This window comes from Amia ocellicauda, chromosome 13 (assembly GCF_036373705.1).
Source record: "Amia ocellicauda isolate fAmiCal2 chromosome 13, fAmiCal2.hap1, whole genome shotgun sequence".
Taxonomy (NCBI): Eukaryota; Metazoa; Chordata; class Actinopteri; order Amiiformes; family Amiidae; genus Amia; species Amia ocellicauda.
The window spans coordinates 26,303,675-26,330,955 of record NC_089862.1 but is presented as its reverse complement, the minus strand read 5'-3'; the positions used below and the strand labels follow the sequence as shown (position 1 = coordinate 26,330,955).

Here is a 27,281-nt window from a genome sequence, read left to right as displayed (position 1 = left end):
ATGTATTCAAGTATTCAAAGAAGCATTCATTTATTTTAAAGCATGTGAATATAAAGAACACGTTGTACCAGAGGTTTCAGCAGTGTATCCAATACTGAGAAAGTCTTGACATTGCAACTTCATTTTTACACACAAAGCAGTGATCTATGTTTTCAACAGAATCAAAATCAGTTTACGAGATTTTGAGATTCTCTGTATGGCTTTATAATAACTAAATTGGCAAATAACATAGATCTATGTGTATAATGACATTAAAAACTAAAATTGAATTAGCTTTTAAATTTGTATCTAAATTAATCTTTTTCATTGGAATATGGAATATTTTTACTATGCAGAAGCACATTCAGTTGCCTTAAGAATAGCATGCTGCAAATGAGGTCTCTCATTATTGTGGGTTGTGACCACATTCTCAAGTACTTGTATTTAGAGCTTCAGGATTACCTAAAAGATGCAATACAAATGTGTAGTTTAATTAATGTAATGTATTATTGCATAGATCTTAAAACAGCATTTTGAACTGCTTGCTCATCAGTCCTTGGATACATTACCAAAGATACATTACAAATATTGTTCCACACAAACAAGTAGTTAATTTATTAATAGGTTTATTAGCAGTGTTATGATCTATTCGGAAAGTGTGTTCAACCTCTTCTCTAAAATTGTGTAAGAAATGTTCCAATTGTGCAATATGTTTGACACCTTTAGCTATTTTCGATTAAGTTTTTTTTTTTTTTTTAATTACTTCCCACTGCATAATTGTATAATCACCAATAATTATTCAACATTTGGTTCTCTCTGAATTGAGATATATGGTTGCTGTAAGTCTTTGATGATATCCAGAGTCCATTACAGTGTCAGAAGGCATGGTGTCATTGAAGTTATAATTCAGAGAATTAGAATACAGTTTTATAATATGAATTTATTATAAAATGAAGTTATAATACGGAGATTGTAGCCTATTTTATTTATTTAACTTCTGAAACCATAGAAAATAGTAGGGCCCTGCGTTTTATCCAACTAGATTTTTTCAATTGTTATTCAACTGCTATGCCCTAGGTGTCCTTATAGCCTCCGTAGTTGGTAGATGCATATGTCCATGTTGTCCACAAAATGTCCTTGGTGATTTATAGGTTGAACATTCCTACAATTCAATGCCATAACATAAGAAAGGTTATGAATGCATAGGGTGCCAATAAGACGCTATTGTCATTGGGACAGTTGGTGAGAGGACAGAGATTTGAAAGTTGCCCTCAAAGTGAAATAAATTACCATCTAAATTACCTATTATGCTTTTGTGAAGATGAATAGAGGTGCCTAATTACTGAGCACAGCAGACAGGTAAGACGGATCAGTTGTTCATTTGGCAGCAGGAACGGTGAACATTACTGATCTGATCGGGAGAGAATTCACACGTTAGAATTCATATGTGGATTATTATTAATTAACAGGAGATAAACAGTTACGCCAACGTGTCGGCAAACAACACAACATCAAAAGAAAAATTAAAACATTGCAATACAAATATGTTATCAGCCTTCTTTCATTAGTTTGATGGCAGTGCAACAGTACTCAGTTTAGCAGCATTGTAATGCCTGATTTCAAATGGGCAATTTTAAAATTCCATTGCCCATGGAGCTGTATAGCCATCCTGAAATTAGAGTCTTTTTCATTCAGATGTCTGCTAATAACTAATTCTGACATGATGGTTGCATGTCTGTGTTTATGCTAATGTTAGACACAACTGGTGTGTCACACACAGAGGGGTACCTGACTCCAGTGAATGTGTTTCAGTATAATATTACATATGAACTATAATTGTTGTAGAGTGTATTTGTAGTTTATAATTAACTGAAAATAATGTAAGTTACAGACATATGTTTAGTGTAAAACTCAATACCTCCAACATCGTAAACAATGCAGGATAGATTATATGAGATTTGATCATAACATATGTCATGCTAGTAATTTATTAATTGACATAAACCTTTAAAAAGGACAAAAAATGTATATGCTATATAATAACTGAATGAATATGAATATTGTAGTGGTAAATGTAATACAAGAAGGACCTTTCGTTTGCTTGATTACTTAATGTCACCAGAAATTACAGTGTTTAATGATTACATTGTCTAATGATTAAAAAGTCAAGATAAATGTATTACTGGCCTTTTAAATTACTTTTTAAATTAAACACTGCAGATTGACAACCGTTATGTTAGCTCCTATTTACAGTGAGGGAAAAAAGTATTTGATCCCCTGCTGATTTTGTATGTTTGCAAAATGACAAAGAAATGATCAGTCTATAATTTTAATGGTAGGTGTATTTTAACAGTGAGAGACAGAATAACAACAAAAAAATCCAGAAAAACGCATTTCAAAAAAGTTATAAATTGATTTGCATGTTAATGAGGGAAATAAGTATTTGACCCCTTCGACTTAGTACTTGGTGGCAAAACCCTTGTTGGCAATCACAGAGGTCAGACGTTTCTTGTAGTTGGCCACCAGGTTTGCACACATCTCAGGAGGGATTTTGTCCCACTCCTCTTTGCAGATCCTCTCCAAGTCATTAAGGTTTCGAGGCTGACATTTGGCAACTCGAACCTTCAGCTCCCTCCACAGATTTTCTATGGGATTAAGGTCTGGAAACTGGCTAGGCTACTCCAGGACCTTAATGTGCTTCTTCTTGAGCCACTCCTTTGTTGCCTTGGCTGTGCGTTTTGGATAATTGTCATGCTGGAATACCCATCCACGACCCATTTTCAATGTCCTGGCTGAGGGAAGGAGGTTCTCACCCAAGATTTGACAGTACATGGCCCCTTCCATCGTCCCTTTGATGCGGTGCAGTTGTCCTGTCCCCTTAGCAGAAAAACACCCCCAAAGCATAATGTTTCCACCTCCATGTTTGACGGTGGGGATGGTGTTCTTGGGGTCATTCCTCCTCCTCCAAACACGGCGAGTTGAGTTGATGCCAACGAGCTCGATTTTGGTCTCATCTGACCACAACACTCTCACCCAGTTCTCCTCTGAATCATTCAGATGTTCATTGGCAAACTTCAGACGGGCCTGGACATGTGCTTTCTTGAGCAGGGGGACCTTGCGGGCGCTGCAGGATTTCTGTCCTTCACGGCGTAGTGTGTTACCAATTGTTTTCTTGGTGACTATGGTCCCAGCTGCCTTGAGATCATTAACAAGATCCTCCTGTGTAGTTCTGGGCTGATTCCTCACCGTTCTCGTGATCATTGAAACTCCACGATGTGAGATCTTGCATGGAGCCCCAGACCGAGGGAGACTGACAGTTATTTTGTGTTTCTTCCATTTGCGAATAATCGCACCAACTGTTGTCACCTTCTCACCAAGCTGCTTGGCGATGGTCTTGTAGCCCATTCCAGCCTTGTGTAGGTCTACAATCTTGTCCCTGACATCCTTGGACAGCTCTTTGGTCTTGGCCATGGTGGAGAGTTTGGAATCTGATTGATTGATTGCTTCTGTGGACAGGTGTCTTTTATACAGGTAACGAGCTGAGATTAGGAGCACTCCCTTTAAGAGAGTGCTCCTAATCTCAGCTCGTTACCTGTATAAAAGACACCTGGGAGCCAGAAATCTTGCTGATTGATAGGAGATCAAATACTTATTTCCCTCATTAACATGCAAATCAATATATAACTTTTTTGAAATGCATTTTTCTGCATTTTTTTTGTTGTTATTCTGTCTCTCACTGTTAAAATACACCTACAATTAAAATTATAGACTGATCATTTCTTTGTCATTGGGCAAACGTACAAAATCAGCAGGGGATCAAATACTTTTTTCCCTCACTGTAATATTGAACATACATAGTTTTCATTTCACCAAGGCAGGGATTGTTCTGCTACATATGATTGTGTTACAGCACAATTGCTGCAAATTTGTTGATGTTGTTGTTCATGATTTTTGTTTGCTTTGATTTTTTTCATTGTTATTTTGTTTTTTCACATTATAGTAGATTTGGCTCATTACTTCTGATTTGCCACTGTGTTAAACCATTCACTAATTGTCATGGTGACTTTCTTCTATTAACTATGTTTGTTATTTAGAAATATAATGTGCTCAAAGAATAACTGATCAAAATGACAGAATGCATCCCATTTTTCACATTATGAAATTTTCATCACAAATCTAATACACTCAACTGTGAAATGAATTATACAGTGGTAACATTAAATGTCTGTTATTTGTAGATAGTAGGTAGATATTTAAAATAGATATACCATGTTTTAATAGAGAGGGGAAAATTATATTTTTACAATTTCTGTTTTTGAATGAGGAGTTAAGGAATACATAATAGAAAAAAATGTGTTTATCCAGGTAAAACTGAATATCAGGTTAATTAACTTACACTGCACTTTTTTTAAATGAAGCAGGTGGGCAGAAACGTTTATCTATAAAGGTACTTAATAAGTCATCAAAAGCATAACGCTGAAAGTCTGAAGTATGATAAATATTAAATGTGAGTAATCTTTCTTTTAAACACAACATGGTAACAAGAAATGTAACAGCATGGATACTATGCTCCTCCTACACATTTTGTAATGAACTTTCCAGAAAATAGTTAAAGCTTATAACTGAAACCTCTAATCCACATTACAGATTTGATGATCACAGCAGTATTTTAAAACTGAAAATGTTCATTTGCATTTACTCAGAATGATTTAAAGATAAATGTATAACTATGTAAGCTTTTTATAGTTTTTTTTAATTAGTTTTTATCATTTGACATTAGTTGGAGGAGTTTGAACTATTTTAATTATATTAAAGAATATTAGCACTGTATTTGATAAAAGAGAACCTTTGATTCAACATGTTTTTGATTTTGTCGGCTAAACTGTCGTACATACATAACCTGAATTTGCCACTAGAGGGAGTTGTTTAATGCATTTGTAGTTGGCAATCAGATAGGAAGTGGGTAGTTAAAAATGGATGTAAGAAAGAAAATAGCGAGATTCCAAACTAAGCATTTTACAGCCGTTTCATTGAAAAGCTCTACAAAATTGTATTATACCTTTCTGTTTCACCATTCTCAAATTCATTTTAAATTCGAGAGCAGTGGTGGCCAACCCTGGTTCTGGAGAGTCGTGATTGTGCAGGTTTTTTAGATCTCTCTAAATCATCAAACTCTGAAAACATTGAAGACATGGTAATCTTAACTCATTAAGCCTAATTATGAAATCAATTAAGTACATGATGGTTTGGATAATACCAGAGAACATTGTGCTTTTCCATGACTGTGGCTGGCCAGCCCAGTTCTAGAGTTAAAAAGTAAGAGATAGCTTACTTGTTTAAACCCTGTACATGATAGAACATTTAGTTGCAATCTGTAAATCCCAGTAATTTACATAATAATGCATTACAAACTGTCTGTGTAAGACCTTTGAATGATATTCACATTTTAAGTTAATAAGTCTGTGGATGAATATATAAATATTGAGTATCAGAAATTAATACTCTCTAGATCAGGGGTGCCCAGACTTTTTTTTATCATGAGAACTACTTTTCTTAATGATCTCCCCCGGTGATCTCCGGTGCCGGAGAGGTGGTAACATTATTTATTTATTTACAAAAATATACTCGCGATCAACTGGCAATCACTCTGCGATCGACCAGTAGATCACAATCAACGTATTGGGCACCCCTGCTCTAGATAGTCAATCTGATTGCATTCAGTTATTCTTTGGAAGAAATGCACATATTGATGTGTGTAGTGTTTATATAGAGAGATTTTTATAACTCCATTTCATATGAACATTTCCTTTATTAGTTTTGTATCTTTCACAGACTTTATGTGTTAAGTGTGGCCACCATATTAGCCTACTTCCAGTGGCACATAAACTTTGACTTTTGTGAAGAAGGAACCATGTAGCTACCTAGCTGTGAATAGCACTTAATTCTTTACACATTTTTTTTTAATCATCTTTGGGATTAAATTGTGAAGCACCTGCTACTGTATGTAATGAATTATATTTAACTGGTAATCGATTTCAGGTGATTGCACAGATAAAATTAATTAAGATTTGAACATGCATGGTTTATGGCGACAATCATAATTCATCATCTTCAGGAATCTCGTAGAAGGACAGTTTGTCTCGCTTTTTCAAATGATTTTGAGTCATCACTGTAATATTTGGGAAGATTATTAAGGATTATGACTGTTTGCAAGGAACCTCTGTGAAGATAGGTCAAAGCTTTTAAGTTATTACAGAAAGCTGAAGCTAAGGAATGAGCAAAGCAATCATGGTTTAACAGTGATGCTTGCATTTATGTAGCGGAAAGAGCTCTAGACTCAATTGTGTCATATTAAACACATGTGTGTGAGTATATCATTGATTTTTTTTTTGTCCACTCTAAACATATGATATTTAATTCTCACAAAATATGGCTGGCAACTTGCGCTGACGTTGGGCTGAGGACGATAAACATGCCTTGCAGACCGGGCACCAACTGCAAATTATCCAGCAATTTATATCACTCAAATATCAGAAACAGCTTTTTTATCTGATTGATTGCAGAGATAAAAGGGTAGAAAGAACAAGTAGAAAATAGTTAATGTATCATTTTTCTCTCTTAGGTATGTATTGTTTAGTTTAACAAAAGTGTAGCATAATCCACTCAAAATGGTTGTTTGAAAAAGTATTGAGCATGTTTATTTTTTAATCCACCCCCCCCCCCACACCTTTTAATTGACATGAAAGTATATAATCCAATTTTGACAAGGTCAGAAAAGCCATTTGCATATATTGATATGAATTTAAAATTCCATAACTTGTATTTGTAATATTTTGGTTTTTTTACAAGCCTTTTTCAGAAGTTAAATAAACACATCCACTTGTTTTTGTTTTATATAGTTACATTCATCAGGATTATGAGATTATGTAAATGGACAAAACATGTATTAGGAGCTGAAATCCAATCAATACTAGAGCAATCTATAAAGGGATAAAAATCCTAAGTTTTTGAAAATGCCTATAAATACATATCAGTTTGATCAGTACTGATTGACGATTTGCAGTGTCGTACATTTAATATTCCACTCTAATCATGAATATTGTCATTTATTTATTTCTTGGCAAAAATACAGTGCAGTTCAAGGCATAAAACATTACAAATTACAATTTACACAAGTGTATGCGATATATGAGGTATTATGTCCTGGATTGTAAAAGCTGATGAGTGCATACAAGATGTTAGGTCACAGTCAAGGGCCAAGGGAAAGGAAGCATAGGGGAAATCAAAATAAACAATACGAGTTCTAGTAACGCAAGGCAAGTAGTATGATAAAACGTTGTAAAGTGCTATCTTACAGGAGAGTAAAGTACTGTCTGAAAAGATGTGTCTTGAGTAAGCGCCGGAAGGAGATCAAGGACTCTGCTGTTTTGACTTTGGTGGGAAGGTCGTTCCACCACTTATGGGCCAGGGATGAGAAGGAGCGGCTCTGGAGGAAGGGGAGTGCAGAGGAGGCAGTGTCAGTCTTCTGGCACCCGAAGACCGCAGTGGTCTGTAGGGGATATACGGAGAGAGTTATGGAGTTGCAGTAGTCCAGGTGGGAGAGGATCAGTGACTGGACGAGCAGCTGAGTCGAGTAGTCGGTGAGTAGCCGTGTCAGCGTGGTGATGTGCTGAGTGTAGGAGAGCACAGGATCGAGGGTGACTCCTAGATTTTTAGTGGAAGAAGAAGGAGAGGCGTCGTAGGGATTGAGATGGAGAGATCAGCAGAAGGTGAGGAAGAGGGAAAAAAGAGGAGATCCGATTTGGAGAGGTTGAGCTTGACTGCATCCAGGTGGAGATAGCAGACAAACAGGAAGAGATGCCAGAGGGGATGAGAGGGTCAGAAGAGGGAAAAGACAGGAAGATCTGGGCATCATCTGCGTAGAAGTGGTAGGAGAAACCATGGGATGCGATGAGGGGGCCCAGGGAGCGAGTGTAGAGAAAGAACAGGAGGGGGCCCAGGACGGAGCCTTGGGGTATGCCTGTGTGGAGAGGTTGGGGGGTGGATGAGGAACCTCGCCATGTCACTTGATCGGTCCGGTCATTGAGGTAGGAGGAGAACCAGGTGAGAGCAGTCCCAGAGATTCCAAGGTCAGCGAGGCAGGAGAGGAGGATGGAGTGATTGACAGTGTCAAATGCTGTGGAGAGATTGAGGAGGATGAGGAGTGAGGAGAGGGAGGCCGCCTGAGCACAGCTGAGAGAGTCAGTGACTGCCAGGAGAGCAGTCTCAGTGGAGTGGGCTGTGCAGAGGATCAAGAAGTGAGTGATGGAATAGAAATGCAGAGAGCTGATGGTGGACATCATGCTCAAGGGTCTTTGAAAGGAAGGGGAGTAGGGAGACAGGGCAGTAGTTCTGAGGAGAGGTGGGGTCAAGGGTAGGTTTCTTGAGGAGTAGGATGACAGCAGCTTGTTTAAAAGGAGAGGGGAAACAGACAGAGGAGTGAGGAGTTGAGGAGGGAGGAGATGAAGGGGAGTAGATCAGGAGCAGTCACTTGGAGGAGGCGAGTGGGGAGAGGGTCCAGGGCACATGTTGTAGGTTTGTGACCTAGGAGGAGAGAGTAAAGTTCAGAGTCTGAGAGAGGTGAGAATGAAGAAAAGGAAGCTTGGTCAGTGGGAGACTTGGGTGGGATGGGAGAGGAGGGGGCACTGTTCAAGAGCTTATGGATGTCTGTGATCGTGGAGGAAAAGAAGGAGGCAAAATCATCTGCAGTGAGACAGACAGGACAAGATGTGAGAAGACAGAGAGAATCAAGGGAGGAGGTGAGGGAGGAGAACAAAGAGGAGGTAGCACAGTTGACAGACAGATGGGAAAAGCAGTCAATGGAAGGTAAGAGAGTGAGAGCAGTGGAGGGGGAGACAGAGCGGAGAATATGGCGGAAGGTGACAGAGGGAGTTGGTGGGGTGGGGAGGGAGGGGAGGGAAAGGGAGAAGGAGATGAAGTGGTGGTCTGAGATGTCCATAGGTGTCACAGAGAGTGTCGAAGGGGAGCAGCCTCTAGAGAAGATGAGATCTAGCTGGCGGTCTTCCCTGTGAATTGGGAGAGACGGGGAGAGAGAGAAGTTAAAGGAGTGAAGGACAGGAAGAAATCCGGCAGAGTGGGAGGGGTTGGAGAGGTGGATGTTGAAGTCTCCCAGGAGGATGGTAGGTGAGGACAGCGATGGGAGGGAGGAGAGAAGAAAGTCAAGTTCATCCAGGAAGGAGGCGAGTGGACCAGGAGGGCGGTAGAGAACTAGAAGGAAGAGGTGAGAGGGAGAGGTGAGTGCCACTGTGTGGAATTCAAAGCTGTTAAACATGATAGAGGAGAGAAAGGGGGGGAGAGAGGAGAGGAGAGAAGGGGAGAGCAGGAGCCCTGTCCCTCCTCCCCACCCAGTAAGATGGGGGGAGTGGGACAGGACAGAGACAATAAGGCAGCAGGGGTAGTTGAGTTCTCAGGGGAGATCCATGTCTCTGTGAGAGCGAGAAAATCCAGAGAGTGGTGGGAGGTGAAGGTGGAGATGAAGTCGGCCTTGTTGGAAGCTGAGTGGCAGTTCCACAGGCCTTCAGAGAGTGGAGTAGAGGGAAGGGAGGAGGAGGGGAGAGGCAGAGAGATGAGGTTAGAGGGATTAGGGAGGCAATGGCATTCAGGTGCACGCCGAGTGGAAGGAGAGAGAAGGACAGGAATCAGAGAGATCGTCATGGCTTCTTGCTGTTGCTGTGCGGCATCTCCTCGCAGCCTTCTCCTCGCTGTAGTCCTGCAACTAGAGTTCCTGCCCTTTGGAAGCGTGTCCCTTCGGAAGGGGGGCACTGGAGCTGCTGGTGCTGACTGCTGGTGCAGAGGTCCAGGGGGCTGTTGTGATGGCACAATCCCTCCCAGGCAGGACTGCTAATAGTACAATTAATGGCTGCTTTGAATGTCAATACAGAAAAAGACCGTGCCAGACACACGTAAACAATCAATGAATCTCTTAGCTAAACTAGGAGACACGTGAAAAAAAAAAGATACTTAACTGGGCTGAGCTAGGCGACTCCTCTGCTGGCTTGCCTAAGTGTCTAGTGGCAAACCAAACACACCGGCTAATTTAACTAGAATTGGACAACAAACCCACAAGGCTGTCGTGATGGGACAATCCCTCCCAGGCAGGACTGCTAATAGTTATGCAATTATGCAGGGAATTTCTACATTTATCAGTAGATTAAGCAATAAACATAATTGCATCCCCATGAGTCTTTGTAAGCAAACCAAGCTATTGTAAGAGTATTCAACAATAAAGGTACACACTGTAACCTGGCCATTTCATTTGCTGTAATCCTTATTCTCCTTCTACTTCTATAAAAATATTTTTGAAATGTGTGGCATGAAATGTTGACAAAAACATATTGTAACAATCATGATGTCTTTAAGTTTAAGGAACTTTCTTGCCATATATCGGCCTCATTATGTATCTGTATCATGTCATTAGATATGATCATTCAAACCCATTAAATCAGGAGACTGGTCTTTCTGCATCTTCGGTTTGACACTCGTTCAGGGTTTGTGTGGGTCTAGAATCCGCAGGTGTGCCTGAAACGCCAGGTAGAATCTGGCCGAGATCAGAGCACAAACACCATGCTTGGCATTGAGGTCTCAATACTTTAAGAAGGAAATCCATCCCTTTGCGGTATCTGTCTAAAATCTACAGCAAACTCCTATAGGTTTCTGTGGGGCCAGTCAGTGCAGTCAGATTGCATTTAACCACTCGCCCATAGCCCACCTTTGAAATTGAACTTTCCTGTGTAGTAGTTGGCAGCACGGTGTTTGGTCTCCAGGCTCTAGATTAGTGATGTGCAGGTGATATTTCACTTTATCTTGATATCTGGACACCTGTGGCCTATTGCAGGAGTTGTTACAGGTGGGTTGCATTTTTGGATCTGACATGCAGGACTCTAGTTACAAGGAGTCAGTAACATTTGTAGCATATTGGAATCAGGACTATGGGCAGCAGTGAGATATTCAGTTGTGCTACTCTGTACCCTTGGGGTCTTCTGCTCTGCTGCATTCCAATGGCTTTTTGCCTTTCATTTTTGTTTGGATGTGGCATTGTCAACACAAAGAAAGTTAATGGATAGATACATTGTCTTTTACCCATTCTGTTTTCAGTCATAAATACTCTTCATACTGTGAAAAGTTTGTACACATTGCATGCCAAAACTTTGACCCACCAGCAAACCACAAATTACCTCTTGCATATTGATTTATTAGTAGTATAAAGTGGCTTCTAACAATACATGAAAATTTGATTTAGATATGTAGTTTGGGATTCGAGATTTGGTGTAGACCTATGGAGAAATTGTCTTTGTAAGCCATTATTTGGGGAGTCCTGTATTTGTGTTATTTTATCTTTACTTGCTTAACACATACAATACAAATGATGTACTTTTAGTTCTTAAGGGTAGCCTCCTGTACTGCCTTCATTTAAAACAGTTCTTAAGGGTAGATTGTTGTACATTTTAGGATAACAGATATGCAGAAATTGATTTATTTATCTATCTTGATTGCAGTTGTTAGAATTTGAAATTAAAATAAGTAACTACCTTTCTCTTTTATTTAAGTCAAATAGCTGTTTCTGAAGTAAGATGATTTTTGTTTTAGTTTTTTCAGCACGTATATTATTTACTGTCTCTGGGTGGTATAAGTAGCCTCACTTGCTACATTAGCAGTGTTGTGTTGATTGCTGTGTTGGCACAATATTAATATAATTAAAATGCAGTGTGATTCAGACCTCTTCATAAAGGGGGGCATTAGTCATTTATGCCACAGTTTAAATAATGAAGGAGGCCTGCCTATCTATTTCCATCCCACGGTGATGTCACACTCCTATTCATATAGGATTTTTGAAAATGTGAATTGAAATCAGATACCTTATTGTGAGCTTTTGTGAAAAAAACGTCAATTGCATTGCTTACCGATCTGACCCTGAAGTCACATTTGATTGGAAAAAAGAAAATAGTTACAATTTATATATATATATATATATATATATATATATATATGATCTGTCTTTTATATATATATATATATATACACATACAAATGTTTTCTGAGCCCCAACATCTGGCATTTTCTGGCTTAAGAAATAAACAGAAAGACAATGTGTTCACAGTATTTCCAAGGAGTCAGAGAGAGAATTTATGCAGAGTTTTATAAGCTTAGTGAGGCAGAAAATAGATTGGGGGGCACAGAGGAAATAATGTGTCAGTCAGAAACGAAAGCTACTGCTACTATAACACTGTATGCGCTGACCCAGAACTGCAGTCATGTGATAAGCTTTTAGCTTTTATACTTTGCACTATAATCAATACTGGGTTTGTAGCTAGTAATTTCAGAAAAGGTAAAAAGAGCAAAAGTTATTTTGACAATGTATTCAGAAACTGTGACCTGGAATAGTACCACATTTATTTTCTTTTCACACTGCAGTGTCAAACACAAGAGGAGATTTTGACTTTGCTTAATGCTTATTTTAATTAATTTATATATATATAGTATTTTCTTCCCCAAAGCTTGTCAGTGTGGCTCAACAGGGTAATAGAGATACAAACAAAATGGTAAACTATAAATCCTACAGATTGAATTATATAATGCCCTTAGCATTAAATGACTGTGATTAGTGTATTTGGCCCATGTTGATAGAGAAAATTAAAGTGGTGTTTGCTCATGTGTGGTGTAGTATTTCTGCTAGTGAGCTCACCGGATTGTATTAACAAACAACTATGGTTTCCTTTGATGAAGGAAGAGCAAACCTCCTAGTTCTGAAATGTACAGCTGTATATCAAAAGCAGGAAAAAAATGCTTTTTTCTGTCCTAATTACTTGGGATCCCATCTGACTTACTGGGAGTTCCCAGGTGGTGTCAAGAGTTATCAATAATAGTTTTGTCGGGTTTATGTTTGACACAAAAAGCATATTTTCAGAACAGTACGGGACGTCACAACACATGTATTTTGCCTTCACCCCTACCAGAAAGTAGCAAGGATCATAGCAAAATGTCAAGATGAATAATAATTCACTGTTTCAGATTGACAGGAATAACATAATTGGATAGTAGTTTTAAAAATGGTAAAGTGTTTTTTTCCCCCTTTTGCCACAGGATCTATATCAGTAACAGAGGCAATAACAATATCCCACCACACGTATCTAATACATACATTGAGATTTACATTCACCTGAAACAAGCCATAGCTAACACTATTCCCAAACCTTCCCCTTGTGTGCTATTTCATTAAAGAAGGTATATATTTAAATCAAATCAGCAGAGAAAGAAAAAAAACATGCTATATTCCACAATAAAAATAAACACCAGCTATGCAAAAAGTATATACTTTACCTTTAGTCTTTTGGGCCAAGTGGAAAACCACCCAGTTTTCCCAGATTGCCTCCTTTAAAAACACTTGTATTTATGCATTGCAGTGATGGTAATGTAGGCAATTTTTGCCTGGCAACCACAACAATGCCTAGCAACAGCATGTACGTGCATCTATTCTCACTGTAGATGTAATATTTACATTCTACAAGTGATAAGCCTTAAATGAACAATCAAAACCCTCAGCCATAACATATTTTATTTGAACTCTCCTGTATGGTAACCTTTTCCTTCACCTTATTGTCGTCATTCTGCGACAAAAAGTAAAAAAAACATGCAAGTATTTTCTAGATTTTTATATTGAAAACTATCCCTGTACTTGTTTTGGTACAGTTTGTTATGGTATTGTCCATTATATAGGAAAGTGGTGACTGTCATTGATGCATTTTATGGAAAACAGCTCAAAGTAGCAGTATGCGGAACATTACTTGACAGTAATTTATATGTGGAAACATTACGTGTATAACACAGATCAAGAGTTTAATCTTTAATTGCTCTTAACTGATGAATAAGTACTTTCGCTAATTTCCCTGTGACTGGTCATATGGGGATTCCTTGTTAATAAACTTACTTACTTACTCATTTAGCTAAAAATTGATTTTAGATTAAGACATGGAGCTGAAATCACAAGTGTGTTGGTTAACTTTTTTTATTAACCTGTTTTTGTCTAGTACATTTAAAAATACTTTAAATGTGTCTAAATACAATGTGCAAGAGTCCTACCATCCTTGACTGTCATATAATCAACCAATACTTAATGAATATCAGTTAACATCCGATGTCCCATACATTGATAAACTCTCTCATATTCATCTGTACTCAGGTCTTCAGATTTTTAGTAGACACTCTTTTAATGTGTTCTTGATATGCATACAGTTTCATATGTTTGCTAAGTGGACTGATGTTGACACCCATACAATAACTGTTGTTGTAGATGTTTTAAATCAGTACAGAACTGCAGTAGAACTGTTAATTGCATGTATGCGTTTTGCTGGGGTTTTAGCAAACACTCTGGATGCCAGAGCTTAGCTATATGTCTGCAATTCCTAGCAGCTGCTCTCGCCATCCCAATAAGCTATAGCTTGTCTGAGAACATCTCAGAGAAGCCAGGATCTCAGTCAGCCATGTAACTGGCATCATTTCTGGAAAGAATCAAGTGAAAGAGCAGAGGGAGAAAGGAGTGTACTTTGGGAGGGAGCCAATTAAGACTGTGCCCATGCCTTATAAATGAGAGCTTTAGTGAAAGTAAAGTGCTCATCAACACTTCTGTAAACCATATGCAAGTGTTTAGAGCTTCTCAAAGGCCGTGATTGCATTATGACTAAACAGGCTCTTGAATGATATAGATACAATAAATTTGAGAGCAATTTTGTAAGATTGCAAGGTCAGTTATACCGTCTTGTTGTTTTTAGTTTTTTTCTTTCTCTGTTCCCGAAATACTAATTTGTCTTATGTCCTATTGCACATGCTTCTGGTTTCCCTTTATTGCATCTGCTCACGACGTTATTTGAAATTTTAATTAACTTTTCAAGGCAAAATAAATTATTGTTTCTACATTCCTCAAGGTTAAATGTAAGGAAATGAGGCAGGAAAAGATTTGAGTATTTGAAAGCCTCTGCTGCCTGGTGGGTAAGACACAGGTTATGTAATGCAAATATGTGTCTCCACTGTACGTCCTCCAGCTTTGGGGACCATCAACAGGTATTTTAGCTTGGGAGAAATAACCAGAAATGCCAATAAAGACTCATACACAACAATAAAAAATATACCAACGACAACACAAACTATCAGTGTAATTTAAAAGATATGTTTCTAACACATTTGTAATAAACACTAGATAGGTATGGTTTTATTTTAAACAAGTGTTGTAAGAATACCCTGTTGTAAGAATACCATTTCATTTTCAAGTGCTGAATTCCTTGACTTCTATTCATTTCCATGCATTTTCATACATATCCACCATGCACCAGCTGTTCATCACTCTATACACATATTCTTTACACACTCTCCTTGAATTGGTCAAGTGCTGTTTCTGGTCAAGTGCAGTTTCTTGAAGCTCATGAAATGGAAGATGAATTTTATCACTTTTTTTCCTCTTGCCTGGACTGTGGTAGTATATCAGTACCATGAGGGAGATTGATTTCACCCTTTTTGTGTCCTGGATTGGGAACTTGCCACGTTCCTGACTGTGAAGGAGAACCTCTCATAACTGATTATTGGTTATAAATCTTAGATGAAGTTTGGAATGATCAGTTAGCATTTGCTGCTGATCACTGAACCGTAACTATTAATCTTTGCGGTAATTCCCTCTGTCATTTCCCACCAGTGACACAGCATGCAGTATTTATGTGAAACTGGGTCAAACCTGTATGGCATATCCCTAGACTGAATAAAACAAGTAATGCAAGTAATCAATGTAAGAATTTTCATTTGAACTAAAACATTTTGTTTCTTAATACAAAAAAATCATAACTGTTTCTCATACATGTAAAATGTGTTACTTTCTCCACATAAAGCATTTGTTACATCTTGTGTAACTAATTTAGATTTATACATTTAAATGTATAATTCATAAATTTTATATATATATATATATATATATATATATATATATATATATATATATATACACAAACACACACATGTAGATGGAAACTCTACTGGAAAGTTACTGTGTAAATCTTTTCATTTACTTTCCATTATAAAGTTAGACATGTAGACATTTAAAGTCCACTTTAAATTATTATATTGGTTATGTGGGGTGATAAATGTATTGGGTGTTTAATACGCAGTAAAGCATCTGTGTGGCAGTAGGCATTTTATAGCTTCTCATTTAAAAATACACCCTGGATCACTTGACAGTGAAATGTTTGCTCATTTACAGAGATAATTATTCCTGATTTTAGCAGGCCCCAGTTTCTTCAAACATTTGATGAATGTAATCAGCATATTTTTTTTAATTGCATGGGTTTGTTGATTTTCATTCTTGTGCACTCTCTACATTAATGTGTTATAAGAATCCATTCATATTTGGCAATCTTATTAAGTTTTTCGTTATTTGAAATATAGCTAAGAACCTATTTCAGTTACTAGGAGATAAAATTGAAAATAAATATACAAGTAGTACATGTATAATGCTAGACACTAACTTTAATTACTATTTAATCTGTTCACTCTACTCTTCTATATTTATCTTTTGAGCATTGTCTATGGTTTAGGGGGACACATGATGCCTTTAAACGCCTTTAACTGTTACTTGTCTTAACAAAGGTTTTGGGGATGCAATTTCTATCATACCACCTTCTTAAAGATTCAGGCTTTTCTGTAACCTTTGTTACATAATGATATTCAATGCATGTTTGTGTGTTTTATCATTGGCAAGCTGAGTGATGGCAATTAAAGAGATAGACTTCATGATTATTAGAATGTCTATGGCTTTCTCCCCTTTTTTAACTGTTTTCCTTGTTCTACTATGGCAATACTTGTTCGCAAAGCTTCCAGTTGCATATCTGTTGGTGTTTGCACTCCATGGTGTAAAGCATTGATTTTTGTCGACTTTAGTCACATAATATTCTTCACTTAGAATGATAATAGATATGAAATCATTATAGCAGGTCTCTTTCCTTGAAGCCATGCTAATTCACTTACATAAATTCCTCACCTAACCTCTATCTGGCTTCCTCTTTCAAAGTTCCCAGTTTTCACATGGCTCTTTTGATCCTATTAGTTCAGGGTCTGAAAACTATCTGGAATAGACTTAGAGGGGAATGCACACTCCGTTACAGGGAGTAATAGTTGAGAATAACCGAGGTTAAATGCCAGCAAATGTCATTTAATCTTTTGAATTTCATAAGAAACTTCTGCATGAGCCAATGGCTTGTGTATAGTTATACTTTCTTGTAAAGATGCCCAGGTGCTCTTTTGATGCTGAATGGTAGTGTTCATATGCAAGGAAATATACAAATTCTACTTTGAGAGCAGCTGATATTAGAAAATATAATGCACAGTGAAATGTCTGAGAGTTTATTCCAAACTAAATGCAAAGCAATTAATCACATCAGCATGAACACATTTATTTAGATAAATAAACAGATGAATCGATCAATAATTCAACATAGTCCATTCCAAGGTGTCTACATATGGGCATCAAAATAATGATGTATTAGAAACAGGTATTAGTCTAAATTTAAAATGTTAAAAGTTTCTCGAATGTTGTGTTCTTTACAATGCATTCATCCAGTAGCAAAGATATTTCACAATTAGTATAGATTCTGACCAAAACTAATGTATACGCTTACAAGAAGGGTATTTGCTGAAGAATTGCTAGGTTTGCAATTTATCCTTGTGTTCACTAATACAGACATAATGATTCTTATATTTCACAGCTCTTTTGAAATGTGTTGATGTGGTTTAAGTCTATCTGCTCCAAGTAAAAATAAGATTAGTACAAAGGAGACATTTGTGTCATAAATTATCATCCATCAAAATGTATAAATAAATGCATTCAAATCCAATTTATCTCATGTACAGTTAATCCTTTTTCCCTAAAAATGAACTCAGCATGAGTCCACACTACCCTGGATGCTTTATAAGGACACTCAGTAGTAAAGGAGTACTGACAATCTCTGACCTTTAAAGCTTTTGTGGCCCACAATTTAATGTCATACTAAAATAAAATCCCCCGGTGCCTGTTAACTGCTTTCATCTATTGTTTAGTGCAGTATTTTTTTTAGAAACCAGACCTGTGAGATGAGGCATTTCGATTAATAGTTGAAAAGGTGAAAACTTATTTGTATGGAACACATACATAATTATTGTATGATTTGTCTTCTGAAAGCTATGCCTGTGCATGTCCACTGCACATTATGAAATCCTAAAAGGACTTGCACCCAGATGAATCCACAACATTTTGCACTATGTTCAGCAATATGACTTAAATGTGACGTGTTCGTTTTGAGATGAGGCTCATTTGTAAATATGAAATTGAATGATTGTTCAATAATCCAGCAATGCAACCAACTAAACCCGTACATGAGATTATGTGGATTATTATACAAATTTCAATATAATAAACTGTGAATGAAGAAATCAGATTAAAAATAATACAACTCCCTGTTTTCTATTTGTAGTACACATCTCTCTCATTTACTGTGCAATTTCCACATCACATTGATTTTGCTATATAAGATTGCATAATGAAAGTTTAAAATGAAGGTATTTTCTAAACTTGTATGATATTTGCCCAGAGCTCTAAACTAACTGGAATTTTGCTCTTACTGGGGAATTTACAATGGCAGCATTTTCTGTTAAATGTATGTGTTTCCATTTTGATCAGCAGGGCAAACAAATCACAATACGATTATTGCCTAAACATTCACATACATGTCTCAGGATTCTCATTTAAGAGTCCATACATTGAATTATGTACTTATACATATTCTCTGTGTAGAGGGACATAATTACAATGTAGGTATTGTGTAATATAGCATACTATTGAGTAATTACAACCCCAGATTGTTAATATTTTAACAACATAAGTAGTTACACATTACCTACCTTGTAACTATGTATAATTACACTGTACATACACTGTAAGTACATAACTATTAACTAATTACTTACAGTCCAGAAATTGTCCACTTAAAGTTGTTGTAATTTCCACTTTGCTCAGAGCTGCCATCAATTGAAAAATATAATAATTATGATGTCCTTCCCTTTCAGCTCTTGAATCCTCGAGGTGGTTTTGGAGGCTCATAAAGGTAAGCTTTCTTATTGTTGTTATAGTTATTTTTGGCTTTTTTAAGACAGAACATAATTGGGTCTTGTAAAGCTTGTATGGTCAATTTTATTCTCCATAATTGCCAAAGCATTCTTGGCAACCAATTGATTGAAATGATATGGAAATTAAGTTTATGTTAAAGGTGGGCTTAATAAGTGTTTTTATTGCTCTGTTGAATTTGTAGGTCTGGAAATTATTTGTATGTGTTTGTTTGTTTAAGGCAATGCATGTATTAGGATTTGTACTACAGTTGTAGTAAGGATAACAGTCTGTTTTTTTGGCAGAATCCTTCACTTTTCTCCATACATCAGATTAAAATAACTTGCACATCAGACACAATTATAGATCTTATGGATCAATGAATCTTATCGATCATTTATATGTTTAGCTGAACCCTTTTTAAAAATCCTTTCACAATATTAGGTTTTTCCATTAAAAAGGAAACACATTTAGTAGTAGTAGTAGCAATAGTGGTATTTTAAATCAATGTTCTTGTATTTGAATATATATATATATATATATATGGGGTGAATTAATGTCATATTTTCAGAATTTAATATGATCTGTTCAAAGTTTAGGAGACTTCTTCATGTTTTAAAAATTGTGCTGCTTGAAGGAGAAATTTAAATGGAAGGAAGCAGAAAATAAGAAATTCTTTTTTATATATATATTTATTATTTTATAAAAGGTTCATGTGCTGCTTTAGCAGTTGCCGAGTTCTGCCCAGCCAATAAGAACTTTTGCTCAGCCGCATCTGACAGTGATAAATGGCTCCCTAGCTGTCTTGTTCACTGATTATCCCCGTTAGCAAAGGAGTGGTGCATGCTGGGTATGTGTACAGAGACTTTTGTGACTTGTAATAGGCTCCCAGCCAAGTCATTAATAACTAGGATATGCATCATGACACGTGGGGCGAAGCTCACCTTATATTAAAGGTTCACCACAGGACCTGTCTGAAGCCTTTATCAGTTTGAATCCATTCCTATGTAAGCCTTCTACTCGTTATAGGAAAACTGAGTGTGTGTCAGAAACCTGGTTGTTAGTCAAATTAAGGTTACTAGAGAACAATAATAATGCCCTTTAATGCTCTGTGAGATATGATACAAATACAATAAAAAATACTGCATTTAGTTCACTTTTTGGCTGTATGCTGCAACAGCTGTTTCACCAGAAAATACACATCAAACCATTCAGCAAAACTGTCAATTTTCTATTACAGATATGATATCATTAACATTAAAAAGCACTTACTGGGATTTGTGTCTACTTCATTAATAACAATGACCTCCCTGCTCCTAAGAATCAGACTAGTTTCGTGAATCAATCTGCAGGTGAGTGACGGAAGTATTGTGTTATTGAGCCGAACAGCAAAGGTGTTGAATGTGACCAGAATACAGATGAGCTGCACAAAAATCCAGAGATGGCAATTTACTTTGAATCAAAGCTCAGGTACTGGGCACTTTAGGCCATAAACTGTAAATGTTCCGGGAAGCTCAAATTTGTTTAGATGTGCAGGTGTGAAGTCAAGAGATAGACAGCTGTCTCTGAAATACATGCAGCCGTTACCCTGCCCTGACTTTGAATCTGTCATGGTTTTTTCATTTACATCCAGCTCATACTCAGGTTCAGAGAACGCAGGGCCTCGGAGTCCTCATTAAAAAAAGAAAAAGAAAAAAAAGGGTATTGTTTAATACAATTCCACAGTGTATGTGTCAGTTACACATGGGAATCTGGCATGGATAGGCAACAGTTGATGGCCTATACTGGAATTGGCAACAATGACAGCAGGTGGATTTGAAATATTCCAGTGTTAAGGGCTGTTCACACTATAGGGTTAGTTTATTTTTAAAGAAAATTAGAGTGGGATTTGTTGTTTCATTAATTCTGAAGAAGAAGGAAGAAACAAACAAGAAAATGCAGTGTTTGCTGAACCTTGTCTTTTGAACCTGGTGTTATTTGTTCACAGATTATAAAAAATATATAAAACTATCAACTATGTAACTTACAAAGTTTGGTCTTTAGGTCAAAGCAGAGGGCATAAGCAATCTTTTGCGGCTAGGTGGCTTATATGGATATGTGTTTTGAAGCATTGCAAAACAAGACAGTAAAAAATAATAAAATAATCTTGGCTTGCTGTGATTCTTTTCCACATTAGATTCGGCAGACTGGCGTAGCTTACCTCAGTGTTTTGATTAATCATACTTTGCTTTATAGGCTGAATACAAAACATGGCTGTGAAAGATCGAACACAAAATGCAGTTAATAAACGCTGTATTGTGATAAGACCGCAGTGTTTTGACAGAGAAATAGAGTGGAGACGGTACGAGCTGCCACTGAAGAGAGGGGCCAAGGAGAAATGAAAGCACTGTAGACATTTTTCACAGGCTCCATCTTTATGTGTACAAATTATACATATATATTAGCATTACTGAGCAACTTGAATGCTGTAAGATACAATAATGCTGTTCTCCAAAATACTCCCCAAACTAGCCACTCAGCCTGTCGATGCCGGCCTTTCTCTGTGTGTGGCTCTGCATCCTATCTCTGCTGCTTTTCCTGAGATACATAGTGCTCTTCTTAGCCAAGCAGAGTCTCCATATATCATCCGTAAGTTAACCTAAGCCAATATTAGGTGCACTGCTGATAGCCCCTTACTTGTGAAATGCCAGCCCCAGTTCTTGTCCACATTTGACTGTGAAACCTGTTCTTTTTTTTCTTTTTTTCAGGGAGACAAATCTCTAATAAACAGATTGGAGATGTTAGCATAGCTGAACCGTGTTGTACCTTTTACATAAAAGTGTAGTCTGTATGCCTTCATATTGCATCAGTTTAATTTGTTGAAAATGCAAGCTGTAGTCAGGGAGGCATAATTAGTTAGATTCCTTAGACTTGTCAGATCTTGTTAAGTGTATGTTAGTAAACTTTGTATCTGTTTTTGCCGGGAGCCCTTGTCTTTGCATTTTATATATACATGCACATTGAAATCTTCAGTGCACCTGTTTCCTCCCACTGCCTAGTGGATCCAGTTATTTTTGGTACACATGTTTGGACTTTTGAATACAATGGAACTTTAAAAGATCGGAATCTGAGGTGGAGACAAAAGATTTCTTGCTTCACAGTCATGCAACGGATGCTGTTACAACATAGTGACTTTGTCACTTCGGTCACTCAAAAGATAGAAAGGCTTTTGAAATAGTTTTAATAATATATGAAATCTGGGAAGATGTGTTCCAAGGCAAGGTACTTCCTGCCTACCAGCATTTCCTGAACTTTTCTTGTTGTCACATATATACCCTTATGAAAGTCTGAATGGTTGTGAGATGTGCAAGAGCATGGCAAGAATGCTGTCCCTAATTGGTAAATTATTCTGTTAATTAGGGACTGCTATGAATTGAGATCAAAATAAACAATACAATGAGAATAAGATGTTGTTGTGGCTCTAGAACCAAGACACTGAAGAATTGTTTTTAACAGCATCTACGTCTGGATTTAGTACAATATTGCAGTTAATCAGTTTTGGTTTTTAAGGGTGATCCTTTTACACTGCAAAAAGACGGGCTCAACTATTTTTAAATTAGTTTAATTTATTGTTGTTTTGTTTCAAAGGAGAGCAGACAAATTAGACAGCATGTATTTGTTTAGCACATTTATTGTATCATTTGTGTGTATATATATATATATATATATATATATATATATATATATATATATATCTCATTCAATATTTAATAAATGATTGGATTGATGTTAATTTCTCATTCAGTCTCTTGGTAAAAGGCATAGTAGAAGCATTAATTACATGTTCTATACATAAATGTAAATATACATTTTGGTATAGCTATTGGAAATGTCCTTGTTTATATTTAATCATACAAAATTATTTAATATAAATGCACACTCTAGACAAACGTTAATGTTTAATTTGTGATATAATTTAGTAAGACAAAGAACCTGATACTGATTACATATAGTCACAGTAAAATACAAATGGTTAAGTATGATTGATATTATACTATGTTGAAAGAATACCTTTAACCTTGGTCAGACTCTAATATTGTCATTCATATTTCCTAACCTTCTAGCCCCTTATCTTTGTATATGGATTATATAAACTGTAGATTGCTATAGAAAAAAAAATCTAATTAAATAGAATGCCAATAGGTTGAAGGTCTCACTGTTTGCATTTTTATTTTTTCTTCCAGAGTAATTTTCTCAGTTCATTGCTGCATTTGCATGTATTTCAAAAGACATTACAGTTGTTAGTGTTGCTATTAACACTGTAAACAAGAAGTGAAAAGGTCAGTTTTGTTAGCACATTTGAAATAGTTTGAATATTTAATAACCCCCTGAACAAATGCATCAGCTAACTGGGATAACCAGTAATCCCCCCCAAATTGAAACCTTTAATTCCCATTTTGATGGATGCGGAAACTAGTTAGAGTAGAATAAAATATAAGTATTACAGATTCCTTTATATCCAGTTCGTATTTCTGTAATATCTACTTGCTTTTACAGTTTTCTGCTTTGAATACCTCTGTTAAATATTGTTCAGTGTTTTGTGAGTATGCTTTTTGAGTTGGGTTGATAGGAAATACTAAGGGACAGATTAAATCAAAACTTTGACCCACCTGCTAATAGAAAACTACAGAACTGTACTCAGTTGCAGCTTCATTTTTAGTAAGATGACACTTTCTAATCAGAAATGTAACCGCTATGATGTACACAGGTTTGTAGTTTGCTATTAGCGGGTGGGTCAAAGTTTTGATTTAATCCGGATCTAAATGCTTTATTTTATATAGTTGTTGATCAGAAGCTTATCCTCATAATTATATTAGATAGATACATAGGTATTAAAAGCAAGTATAAATCGATTGGAATTGATGTGTTTAGCATTGTAACAAAAATATATTGTAGAGTAAAATACTATTAAACTCACTATGTAAGTAATGTTTATGCAAAATGCATGATTCAAAAATATGACATCACTTCAGTCTTCAATGCATTTCCTAGGGCCTTACTTATGAGTATAAACTTTGAGTAAACCGACACCAAAAGTATAAAACAAAACACGAAAACCTTAGCCTTTTGAAATTACAGTGCACAAAAGTAAACGTAACTAATCTTTTCTGCATAATCCTTTCAGCCTGCTGTATTTAGGATGCATACATTAAACTATTCAACATCTGCAGTTACAATAACTTTGCAAAACGTGAACCTTTTGTTTCCAACATCTGGCTAAAGCAATGATTTGAGTTTTTTTTTTCTGATCTTTGAGCAACTTAGTGTTCAGTATGCATTTTAAAGTTGTCACTGGGAGTAGTTTAATTCTCATTTTGAAACTCTTCATTATCCATTTACTCACAGCTGGCAAAATGGGAATATGTAGTAATGACTTAATTGCCTGAATATTTAACACCACCCCACGAGGAAATCCCTCATTGATACGCTACTTTCTCGGTCTACAGTTGCACTTCTCTGAGGCACTTGTGGATAACCTAAAAAAAAAAAAAAAAGTTAAATATCAAGAGTTCATATGGTATAAGTCTGAGTTGAAACCATGTTAGCATTTGAGAATTTGTTGAAAGAAATCCATTCCTAAATTACATTGAATGGTATTTCCACATTCACAGTAGAGGAAGCGATAGTGCTATATCTATAGGGAAAGCATGGGGTATGAGCTATCAGATAGTGCTCTGCTTGATCACATCTTTATAGCTGCTGTCTGCATTACATTGGTAATTGACCTAAATGTCAATTCTTTTGATGCAGTAAGTTATCCAAGTTAATTATTAATACACTTGGACCTGGACCAAATCAGATGTGTGACACACCCTCCAACCACAAATTAAACACACAGTAATCGATAGCTGGTTTGGATTAGTATAAATAATTCTCTGCCAAACAAAAACCCATCATCAAGATCCAAACGTATTTTCCAATTTGTGATACAAACACTCAAAGCATTTATTAGGCCTAGGCCTTGATTTCAGTTTTGTATTGTTTACCATATTTTTTCAAACATATAAATGGCTGTTACAGTATAATGTAATAACTAGTATTTAACTAGAATGTTTCCCCAAGTATCATAACTAGGGTTACAAAGCATATGGGAATATGTGGGATAAGTGGGAAATGCATACAATTGGATACTTTCGATTATTTTTATTGGTTAATACAATGCTAGAAATCAGTTTTGGAGCATTTGTATCCCTAATGCTATATGAGATTGAGGATATTAATAGTAGTTTACACTACAGGTGGTTTAGTAAACAGGCTGCATCTTGTTTAATTAATCTTCTATGCATCAAATGCCTGTTTAACTTATAGTTAATTTAGTCAGAATTAATCTAATAACTCATACATCAGTAAGAAATTATCTGTGAGCTTCCATGTTACGACAAGAATTGGAATATCTCTTAAAAAGGAAGTATTACCACCTTTTAAAATGCTCTAGGGATGTATTATGTGGTCGGTCAGGTCTTCTTACAGGGTAAATTTATTAATTGTGCTGTTGGCAGGGTCCTGTCATTTGTACAACAGCTGCTTTTTTTGTATGTCATTAGTTAGAGTTGAATAATTAAATAATGAATAATTGAACCGTTTAACTTTTTGACACATGCAGCTTTTCAAAATATTTTATGCACATAACATAAAATATAGTTAACTACACTGTAATGTGGCCATTACTCTGTGACTGTAAGATGGCTGTTATTAGCCTTCCTCTACATATTTACAAAGAAGACAGATATAAATCTTTCTGCTATATGATCTCACTTTCTAGTACTTCATGTTGCTGCATAGGAGGACATAAAGGTTATATAGGTCCCTGTTCATCAAGTTCAACTGCAAAGTGTAGTTTTTTTATAAGTAAAGGGGGTTTATTTGATTGTTCTTTAGTTCTTCAGTGCTACTTTAATATCATATTGAATATTTTTCATATATTTTCTGTTAAGTGTATATTTTTTTCAATGTGTTGTATAGTTTTTTCACTTTGCTAATCAGGTGTAATTATATATTATGTGTTGAGGAACATTTATTTAATTACATTTGGAAAAATAAGTTTGTGAGAAAAGAATCCTGAAAACACTTTACTTACGAGTTTGGACAGATGGAGATGGAGACAGCCAGATGTGTTATTCTTCAAGTTTTCAGTGCTTTGCTTACTTTCATCTCCATTGATAACAAATTGCTGTGTTTTTGTGCACACACAGATAATACTTAAAATCAGTTTGATCAACTCAAGAACAGTTGCAGTAGCACTAATAAAGGCACAGTGCAATTAACAAAACAACGTACACTGAATGTATTTAAAGTTATGAATAATATTTCCAGTCTTTGACGTAAAGTGTCTTGTGTTTTCAGCATGCCAGCATTCTGGTGATAGGGTGATTGTGAATGGGCGGATAGAGAAAGCTAAAGAAAGAGGGGTTTCAGTTCTATTGCATTTGTATTGGGTCTCTTTATTTGCTTATATGTATTAGAAATTATTTGTTTCTGCTCTCAGAGGAGGGGTAGAAGTTGTTGACACAGAGCTAATCCCTTGTCACACAGGCTGACAGCAGATTAGTCAGTGGATTACAGCGTAACCATTAGATGTGCAGGGAGCGGAATGGCATAAACAGAGGAATGGATGGCTGGGGAGTGAGAGGAATTCATTACATTGGAAGGATAGGAGAAAAAGGAACCAGTAGGCCTTTCACGGTGGTGTTGTTTTCCCTGTCTGTGCGTGTTCTTTTCTACTCAATAGGCTTTTATAAGATTACAAGTGATGCCGTGACCTCCTTCAATTGATCAACTGTAATCAAGTTGTTGACAAAACCCTTCACTGAGAAAACAAAGATTTTCCACGGAAAAGGGCCTTTTTTATTCTTTATGCACTTAATGCATCTTTTACATAACATAACCCATTGCCCTTATTGTTTCCATTCCTTTTCATTGCTAAGAGTCTGTTATGCTCTGTTGCATAACAAGTCTCCTTTTGCTCTTAGTACTATAGAGGCAAAGGTGAAATGAATATCAAGTCTTATAGATTAACCAAACTGCCATGAACAGTACTGTAGTCTTCTGAAGTGGTAATTCATCAGCATTGTCTGTACTAGATGAAGTCTTG

General features: G+C 36.4%; 1 protein-coding gene across 6 annotated transcripts in view; it reads left to right on the top strand.

The window, feature by feature from the left end:
* Positions 1 to 27,281, top strand: part of LOC136766680 (receptor-type tyrosine-protein phosphatase delta) — a 634,939-nt gene that overhangs the window by 378,467 nt on the left and 229,191 nt on the right. For all 6 annotated transcript variants that reach the window (XM_066720365.1, XM_066720369.1, XM_066720368.1 and 3 more), the window contains exon 8: positions 19,114 to 19,151. The gene's annotated coding sequence lies outside the window, so the exon portion shown is untranslated. The remainder of the gene's footprint in view (positions 1 to 19,113; positions 19,152 to 27,281) is intronic.